Genomic DNA, 10,261 nt, shown 5'->3' with positions numbered 1-10,261 from the left:
CCCACATCTTTATTTATTATGTTGAAATGTAATTATTTGTTTACTCTTTGTTCCTTCTCTGAGCTCCTTGAGTACTTACAGGCAACTTTTCCTTATTCATCAGTGTGTCTCTGAATATCTAGTATAGTACTTAAGACTTTGTAGACACATAGTAAATATTTGTTGAATCATAATATAAGCAAATGAATCAGTGAGTACTGATCTTTGAGTCTTTGCAGACAATTCTGAAAGTAGAGTTTTCACACTGGAATAAATAGTCGGTAATTGTTTTGAAGGGAACAATACTAACATGTAAATCCTGGTGTAATCAATTTTAAGTCATCTTGACACTCAAGCTTAATAAATCCATGCCTTATGCTGAACAATTACACCTTTTTTTCAGAAATGATTTCAGTTTAGTGCTAGAAATGGGCTGAAAGTGGGGAGCCCAGGGTTTGGCCGACTGTTCGCTACTCAAAAGTTGATCCACAGAATGAGCCACATCAATGTGACATGTGAGCTTGTTAGAAACAGGCCCCACTGCAGAACTATGGAATCCAAATCCGCATATTACTAAGATCCCTGGTAATTTATGTGCACGGAAAGTTTGAGAAGCACTACTCACAATGTTTATGGCTTGAGTGTTTATAATACTCATGTCAAGAGACTGCGAAGGACACAGAATGAAGTTAGGAAGGGGTATATTAAGAGATTTAAATATCACAAAATGATGTTTTTGTCCCCTGGGGATTGTATGGTCTAGTGAGATAAACAGGTAAGTTTTTTCTGTTTTAATCTGTCTGCTAAGGTTTGATTTAAACCATTAAACCTTAGCAGGCAGAATAAAATAGAGTAAAATTATAACTCTATACAAAATAAAGTTAGGGTTAGAAGATAAAACCAACAACTCTCTACCTTGAACAAAGACAAACAGATTAAAGTGAAGTATCAATCATTGCTTTTGTGTTCACTAATACATATGCATTTGTGTGTACCTTCTCACACACACATACACCCATACACTTCTGTCTCCTGCCTTCCTACAAGAGTTGATGTGACTAAAATATGTATCATGGCTATCCTCCCGGTAGTTATGTTTTTCCTTATAATGTAGTTAAGCTTTAACTTCAATGCCCTCATTAGTAACCTGAACATCTTAAGACTATCCATAAGGAAACAAATCTTAAATGAAAATGACTGCTTTTGACACGCATTGACCTTGTTAACATGGCAGGTAAAACCTCACCAAGAAAAAAAAACGTCATGTTGCTAATGCAAGAATCGACACACAAAACACAGGCTATGATGAAGTTCAGCTGTGGCTCTTTCTTGTGGAGATATAATAACTAAGAGTGTTGCTGCACACATGATGCACAGAAAAATAGGCTTATCAGGATGCCTCTTGGATACCAAAATGAGAATACATAATCCCCCAGGCCTAGAGTTTTCAAATTAATCAACAGATAATATTTCATTGACAAAATAGTCATACTTTCTCTGGTTGTACTTAGAAAACACTGTCTAAAATTTATTTTAGTCTACCAGACTGGTTACCCCAAAGTCTATACAATTTTAACAATAACATCTGATTGTGTACTTATTTGAAATCACGTATGCTGAGAAAACTCCACTGAACCATTTGCAAAGATATTGATCCTAAAATATGCTTATTTCACATTGCATACCTGTATCAAAATATCTCATGTACCCCATAAATATATACACCTAGTATATATCCATTAAAATTCTAAAAGATAATTTACATTTTTAAAAAAATTTTTGAACCAGACACATCTTGCATATAGACTTGGTTATAACATGTAACATATATTTCATGTGACTCCAGAAAAAAAAATTCAATAAACAGTCTCCATTACCACACTACATGAAAGGTTCTGCATTGTGTATTTGAAATCAACTGTGACATCTCTCTGGGAAGATTTTCCTGGACCCCCCCTTCCCAGGAAGAGTCAATAATCCTATCTTGTGTGTTACCACCTTGTTTCTGTATGAGCAATACAACTAAGCTAAGCCTACATTGTAAAAATAATTTCCATATATGCTTCTGACAACCACTATATTATGAATTCCTTGCATTAGGAACAGCATTTGGCTTATTTTTGTTCTTCAGATTTTAGTATACTTTTCTGCCTCAAAAGTGCTCAGAAATTTCAACTGAATTATTAATAATTTGTTGGACATATTTTAACACAAGGCAATTGGCTATCGTGATATTTCATTTAAAAATTCTGGGCTAGTCTTCACTGCGCTTCTCAGGAATGAAAAGGGTACAGTCAAAATTAGCAGTAGGAGTTCACACAGAGTTTCCTAGTATAGGAAAATACTAGATTTGTGTTTCTCATCTTCACAAGTCTATGTAATAGGTGTCATTTATGACCCATGCAGGTATGTTTTCCTTTTTTTTTTTTTTTTTTTTTTTTACTTTACAAAGTTTAGTCTTCCTCTTAAAATAAACCTGACTCTTCTGATGGCAGCTAAATAGCAGTTTCTTCCAACTTCCATGTTGGAATGTCAAATGTTTCATAAGCATTCGAAACCATTCTCTGTAAGAATAGTACATTAGAGTTATATACCGAGCATCTTGCCATGTTACTAAACTCCCAGAACAAGATGTTCATGATACTCAAGTACTTGCAAATGAAATCACAAGTTGACTGGAATTAGCTTCAGCAAAAATAAATTTGAAATATAATCGAAACACCCTTTTTATTCAAAACACTTTCACATTATTTTGCTGAAGTCTTTCTTAGAAATTTCAAAATAAATACAGAAGATGGTGCCCAATTTATGATAGTTCAACTTTTGATTTTTCAACTTCTTAATAGTTCTATTTTTCACTTTCAGTATCGTATTCAATAGATTACATGAGATATTCGACACTTGACTATAAAATAGACTTTATGTTTGTTATTTTGCCCAACTGCAGGCTAATTCTGAGAAGGTTTAAGATAGGCTAGGCTGAGCTATGGTGTTTGGTAGGTTAGGTGTATTAGATGCATTTTTGGCTTATGATATTTTCAACTTACGATGAGTTTATTGGGATGTAACCCCGTTTTAAGTCAAGGACCATCTGGGCAAGACTCCTTAGGCCTGTCTTCATGGCAGTAAATATTTAGATGAGTCTGTGCATTGGACACTGTTTGATAATGTGTTATCTTTTCAGTTATTATTGATATCAACTTTTAGTCCAATGACCCTATATGAGTATTCACACCTTAACCAATAATGGCACACATATATAAACACATATAAGAAGATGTAAGAGTCTCTTTTGCAATGCAGAATAAAGGTGATGGAGGTTTCTATCTTTGTTTTCTTGTCCCTGTTCCTCCACTACATAATCCCTGTGTAAATGATGCTATAAATATATTTTATGAAGAAATTAATCCATGTGCTTTGACCATTTGTGTCAGATTTGGCAAGGAGGAAATGCTCTTCAGAAGAGTCAATTATTCCTACCTGAACCACACCTTGAATTTGCCTTGGAAGGCTGGCTTTCACTGTCTGGCTGCACATAGTAAAGTAATTACAAGAAATTAGAAATTTATCGCTTTTCCTCCTACTACTTATGAAGTTGATTTTAATTTTGCTTGTTTTTAAATAGTATATACTTCTCACTTATAAATACAAATAGGTAGTCTAGGCATAGACTAGACAAACTTATACATGGATTAACCAGCAATGAAACAACATACCTGTGGTTATATGTCCACATGACCATTTCTCAAATGAAGTCTCCCTTTTTCTCTAGTTAAATGCCTTTAAAGATTTGAGTGTGCATAATTCACACCCAATTTATTTAATAATGGGAGATACAGAGTTTTCATACATACATAAATATATTAGTCTAAAAATAAAGCCAGCAAACTTGTTTAAACATTATTTTAAAATATTGGCTTCCTCTCAATGAATGCCAATTCCAAAATGGCCTTATTATCCAGAAACTATGTGTTATTGCTAAATCTTACTCCAAACCAAATTATTTTATGAATGGATGAAAGTTATAAAACACAGACCTTTACCAATATTTGCTAAAGGATACACAATACCTTCTACCATAAGAACACCAAAGGGAGCACCAGTAAGTTGTTTGAGACAATCTGTTCCCTGGAAGAGTGGATGTTTCTTTGGATCAAGTGGACAAATAGACACAATGTACTCACAGCCTATCCCAATAAGAAGCATTAGAATATTTTCATGACAATAGGCAAAAGTTATTATTAACACTGATTGTACTTTTGGCATCAAGACCTGGTCTCTATGTGATACAGTTCTGTGCTTTTAAAAAACTTACATGACTTATTATCCTTTTTTTGTTTTTTCGTAGAACAGACTTAGATTATCCAGCAGCAAATCATTTTCCAAATGTTAATTGCATTCTTTCAAGAAAGTGGAATGTTCCTGAATGTAATGTAATTGTATTTTTTCAGCCACTCCAACTAAAGCAATGGCTTACTTAGGTTGGCACCTGTGAGGCCATTTTTTTTTTTTTTTTTTTTTTTTTTACTTAAGTGATTTAGCAATTATGGATCAGGAAAGAACTATTAGGACCAACTGAGACCTGATGCCTAGGTGATGTTTTCCCAGGTTAGGTCTTATGTGGACCAATGGAAAGAAACTAAATTATATCTACCCTTAGCCACCCCCATCCCTCAGCTCTCACTTATTTTATGAAGGTAATTAGTACTTTCAGTAATTGGACCTCACACTCTCTACAGATGGCTGAAGTCACAAGTTATGGGTATTGCTGCAGAATAGCTTAGAGCCTTAATGGTGACATATTCCCCTGACAAGAATTATCAAATTCAATTGAATACTTGAGCTTCTGACCTAAAATATTTTTCCGGAGGACAAGGGAGCCCAGTGGTTGAAATGTTTTAAGGGCTGTCTTCTAGGGTATGAAGTAGGGAGTAGAAGAATGACCAGTTAACAGGGAAAGAAAATCAGAATAGCCACCATACGCCATGATGCTCTTATCTACTACGAACTGGATTGAGTGTTCAAACTTTCCTGAGTTACAGTCAGTCCTAAACTCTTCTACAGGGATCACTGTAGACTTGCCCTGGCTTGTCTTACAGAAAAATATTCCCACAGACAGAATGACTGGGAGGGTTCAACGGCAGGTTACAGACTTTTAGTCAGCCGGAAACTGACAGTTGTCATATTAGATGGGTAAACGTGGCTGATCTGATTTTAGTGTTTTTTTTTTTTTAAATAATACTATACTGACACAAATCTTCTTTGGTTGCTTTTTCTCTGTTTTGTCTCGTTTATTTATTTCTACTTATAGTAATATTTTAATCATCTAGAAAATAATGCAATAATCATATTTTACTCACTACCAAGATTTTATAAACATTAACCTCTCTGCCATATTTGTTTCAGATATCTCAAAAACATTTTTTAATATTTTTAAATGCTATGGAGCACCAGAATTAGTCTTAGAATCATCTCCTCTCAATAGAGTAGACCCTCATTTCTAGGCAATTGTGTTTATTTAGGTTGTGCATATATATATATATATATATATATATATATATAAATACACATTTTTGTATAGAGATTCTATATACATATACAGAATAAACACACACACACACACACACACACACACAGAGTATACAAGTCTTCCAGGCTGCTTTTGTGCCAATTTTGTTTCCATTGCAATTATAGCATTTACCAGATACTATAAATACCTATTTACTTTTTTTACATGTCTGCCTTCCTCATTAGACTTTGAACACATTTACAATGATTAGCACAGCACTTGGCATATAAACGATCACAGAATGGGTGAGAGAAGAAAGCATTTGGATTTTCAGCCTGAGACGCTGCACATGCCATAGACAAGTCAGTGTTCTTTTTTTTTTTTTTTTTTTTTTTTTTTTGAGACGGAATCTCACTTTATCACCTGGGCTGGAGTGCAGTGGCACGATCTCGGCTTACTGCAACCTCTGCCTCCCAGGTTCAAGTGATTCTCCTGCCTCAGCCTTCTGAGTAGCTGGGACTACAGGCATGTGCCACAACGCCCGGCTATCTTTTTGTAGTTTTTTTTTTAGTAGAGACAGGGTTGCACCATATTAGCCAGGATGGTCTCGATCTCCTGACCTTGTGATCTGCCCGCCTCGGCCTCCCAAAGTGCTGGGATTATAGGCGTGAGCCACCACGCCCGGCCCCAAGTCAGTGTTCTTAGATGTTTTGATTGGATGTGACACTTTCCTTCATTCATTCAGATATCCAAATGTTGACTACAAGAGAAGATGTATCAAGTGCAGCCTTTGCCCTGAAGTAAAGTCCGAAAGAGCTAGGCTCCGAATTCACTGTTTTTTAGTTACGGGGCCACCCAAAGAAAGTAACTCTGAGTTTGGTTTGGAAGTACAATTAAGAGAGAGTACAGACACAGGAATTAAGGGAGAGGAGGAGATACCAAACCTACTGCTCTAAAATATAATAATCTCAGATAAAGAAAAAACAAAACAAAAAGGCAGTAGTGGCAGAAGATGCAGAAACAAAAGGGATGATTAGCATGAGGGTGAGGAACCCCCTGGGCGTTTCTCCCTCTGAGTGGCGGGGAGCTGAGCTGAACGTACTCCAAGGCAATGCTTCTCAAACTGAAAGGTGCGTAAGAAAGAGCTGGAGCCTTGGTAAAACATTGGTTTTTCACTCATTAAATTTGGAGTGGGGCCTGAGATCCTAAACTTTTTTTTAATTGATTTAAGTTTTAAGTTCACACGTACATGTGCAGTTTTGTTACATAGTTTTTGCTACATAGGTTAGTTTGTGTCATGGGGTTTGTTGTGCAGATTATTTCATCACGCAGGTATTAAGCCTAGTACCCATTGGTTATTTTTCTTGATCCTCTCCCTCCTTCCACCCTCCTCCACCCTCCAGTAGGCCTCAGTGTGTGTTGTTCCCCTCTGTGTGTCCATGTGTCCTCATCATTTAGCTCCCACTTATAAGTGAGAACATGCGGTATTTTGTTTTCTGTTCCTGCAATAGTTTGCCAAGAAAAATGGCCTCCAGCACCATCTGTGTCCCTGGGACATGGAGATTCTAGATTTTTAACAAACTCCAGGTAATGTTGATGTTGCTGGGATCAGGCATTCAGCAGTCACCTGCTGAAGTTTAGCACACACAAAAACCTCATAAGCTTTCATTCTTTCAAGGACTGTGGTTTACTCTGTATCTTTTTGCTCTTTTTCCTGACTTCCTTTATTTTTAGCCTGACTTTTTTGAGGTTCAAACAGTCACTGATGTGTTCTGTGATATTAAAAACTTATGTCAATTCCTTTGATTAGTTGACAAACACTGGTTCTTATCATTTAATCAGTGGATCCTCCAAGCATTTATTGAGCTCCAGCAGAGTTACTGGTGTGGTGCAAGGCATTGTTGGGGACACAACAGAATTCTAAGGTATGAACTCTACCTTCAAGGAACTAACTACGAACTTAAAGAGAAAGGACAGAGATGCATAGCATATAGGTTATGACAAAATGTTTAAAATGAGGGGTTCAACCAGCTGCATTAAAGATCTTCAGAAGAGGAAACGAATAAATCTGAGACACCCAGGAAAAAGAACATTCTTCGATGGCGCCCTCTGGCTGTAGCTCTGCTAAAAGATTAAGGAAAACTGCTAGCTTGACCAACTAACTTTCTTTGAGAAGCTTGGACGGATTTTTTCCCCTCTAATTGTTCTGAGAACATAAAAAAAGGATTTTAAAAAGATCATCAAAATAAAGCCATTGGATATCTCATTGGGCAACCAGAGAGAGAGGATGAAGTATAGCCACCAGACCTTCCCCCATTTGTGCACATCTCTCAGCCATTGCAAGTGTGAACAAAAGGAAATTCTATTAAAGCAGCTCCCTAGGATTGGGCTCCAGACACATAAGTAGCTCCTTGGTGTGTTCCTTTGGCCTGTCATACAATTAATTAGGCCACAGTTGTTTATTTTGAGACATTTAACTAGAGACCTTCTTGAGAGAGGCCTACCCTTGTGGTTTGTCCTGATCTTTCTCTAAGTGTGGGAACCTTTGTCTAATTGGATTGACTGTAAGTGTAATGATCATGGCGTGAGTTCTGTAAGCAGCGCATAAACCACGGACATTCACATGGAAATGAGGTTAATTACACAGCATAGATGCATCTAATGATTGCACCTGCAGTGCCACAACAACCTCCCTTTAACTCAGTTTCACAAACAATTACAAAGAGCAGCTGCATTCGTTTCCACAGTTAGAGTTTAAAAATCTGTAATGATCCCCAACAGAATAGAGGTGCAGGGGGTGAGAGTGAGGAAGGAGAGGATTCTTCCGGTTCAGATGTCCGTCCCCAGCCACCTGCTGATTGTGCTAATCCCGGGAGCCTTGGGCACAGACAAGGAGCCACAATAAGCTATTGCCAGTCCTGGTGTTTGGCTTCCCCCTCACCCCCCGCTTCTGGCTTAGAGTTTCTCATCTGTCAAGATTCATTAACATGGTGATGAAGATTTATGAAGGGCAAGGTCAGCAAAACTGCAGACTACAAGATCACTGTGAGTACCCAAACTGTATTAGTCAGGGTTCTCCAGAGAAACAGAGCCAGAAGGAAGTTTGTGTGTGTGTATGTATTATATATATGTATTTATACAGATATATACATATATATATACACACACAGATATATATATATATACACACACACACATATATATATGTATACAGAAAGATTCATTATAAGGAATTTGCTCATGTGATTACAGAGGCTGACAAGTCCTAAGATCTGCAGGCAGCAGACTGGAGACTCGGGAGAACTCATGGTGTAGTTCCAGATCAAAGGCCAGCAGGCTCGAGACTGAGGAAGAGCCATTATTTCAACTGGAATCCCAAGGCAGGAAAAAACTAATGACCCAGCTTGAAGGCAGTCAGGTAGGAGGAATTCTCTCTTCTTTAGGGAAAGGTCCACTTTTTTCTTCTATTCGGGTCTTCCACTGATTGGATGAGACCCCCACCCACCTTAGGGAGGACAATCGGCCTTTCTCAGTCTATCAATTTAATTGTTAAACTTGTCCAAAAACACCTTCACAGAAAGACTCAGAATAATGTTTGATCAGTTACCTGGGCTCCTCATAGACCAGTCAAGCTGACACATAAAATTAACCATCACAGAAACCAGTCCCCAAATCTGAGAAGGATTTCTTGGGAGCAGTGCTAATGAGGGAAGCTCAAAAGGTTGTTTCTGATCCTCTTATCCACCACTCTCCATCGCCAAATTAACAAAATCCTCTGTCTTATTTTTCTATTTCTTTTTGTTCTCATCTTTATTTCTATTTTCCTTTCCACATGCCTGTCATTATCCCCATAGACACTGATAGGATTTGGCTGTGTCCCCATCCTAATCTCATCTTGAATTGTAGCTCCCATGATTCCCATATGTTGTGAAAGGGACCTGGTGGGAGATCATTGAATCATGGGGGCAGTTTCCCCAATACTGTTCTCGTGGTAGTGAGTACGTCTCACGAGAACCGATGATTTTACAAGAGGTTTCCTTACACTTGGCTCTCATTCTCTCTTGTGTGCTACCATGTAAGATATGCCTTTCATTGTGAGGCCTCCCCAGCCACGTGGAACTGTGAGTCCATTAAACCTCTTTTTCTGTATAAATAACCCAGTCTCAGGTATGTCTTTATCTGCGGCATGAAAATGGACTATACAGACACATTTTAGAAATAGCAGAAGGATACTACACCACAACGAGTGCTGACTCCCACCCTTAAACATAACTAAGGCTTCGCACAGCCAAACATAGCTGGCATGTCCCTTTCTGATGAGTATTTGGCTCTCAGAGTCAGGAAGCTCAGTGTTATGTCAGTGATGTTGGTTGAATAAACCATGGACATTCATGTCTACCTTCAAAACTGTTGGGCTTTTAGAAGCATTGTATCACCCATGTAAAAATATTAGTCTCATTACTTTACAGTTGCAACTCGTTTTGGGATCCAAATGGGATTCCCCAACTGTAAAAGGTAATTGACCGCCGCCAAAGTCAAATCTGCCCTCAAATATTTAAACATTTAAGGAATGTGCTTCAGGCTCTAAGTGCAATTCTGAAAAAAAGGAGGTCCAAGTGCTTATGAAAAATTGTACAAACTTTGAAAGGGGCCAAGTTGAAGGTGAGAACACCCATGAGGGAGTGTACCTTTTTATATTTATTAAAATAATAAGATTTATTTACCTTTAGTCCCATCTCATATTTCTTTTCATATCCTATTCTCCCTAAAAGA

Source organism: Symphalangus syndactylus, chromosome 14 (assembly GCF_028878055.3).
Source record: "Symphalangus syndactylus isolate Jambi chromosome 14, NHGRI_mSymSyn1-v2.1_pri, whole genome shotgun sequence".
Taxonomy (NCBI): domain Eukaryota; kingdom Metazoa; phylum Chordata; class Mammalia; order Primates; family Hylobatidae; genus Symphalangus; species Symphalangus syndactylus.
Note: the sequence above shows the minus strand (reverse complement) of the source record.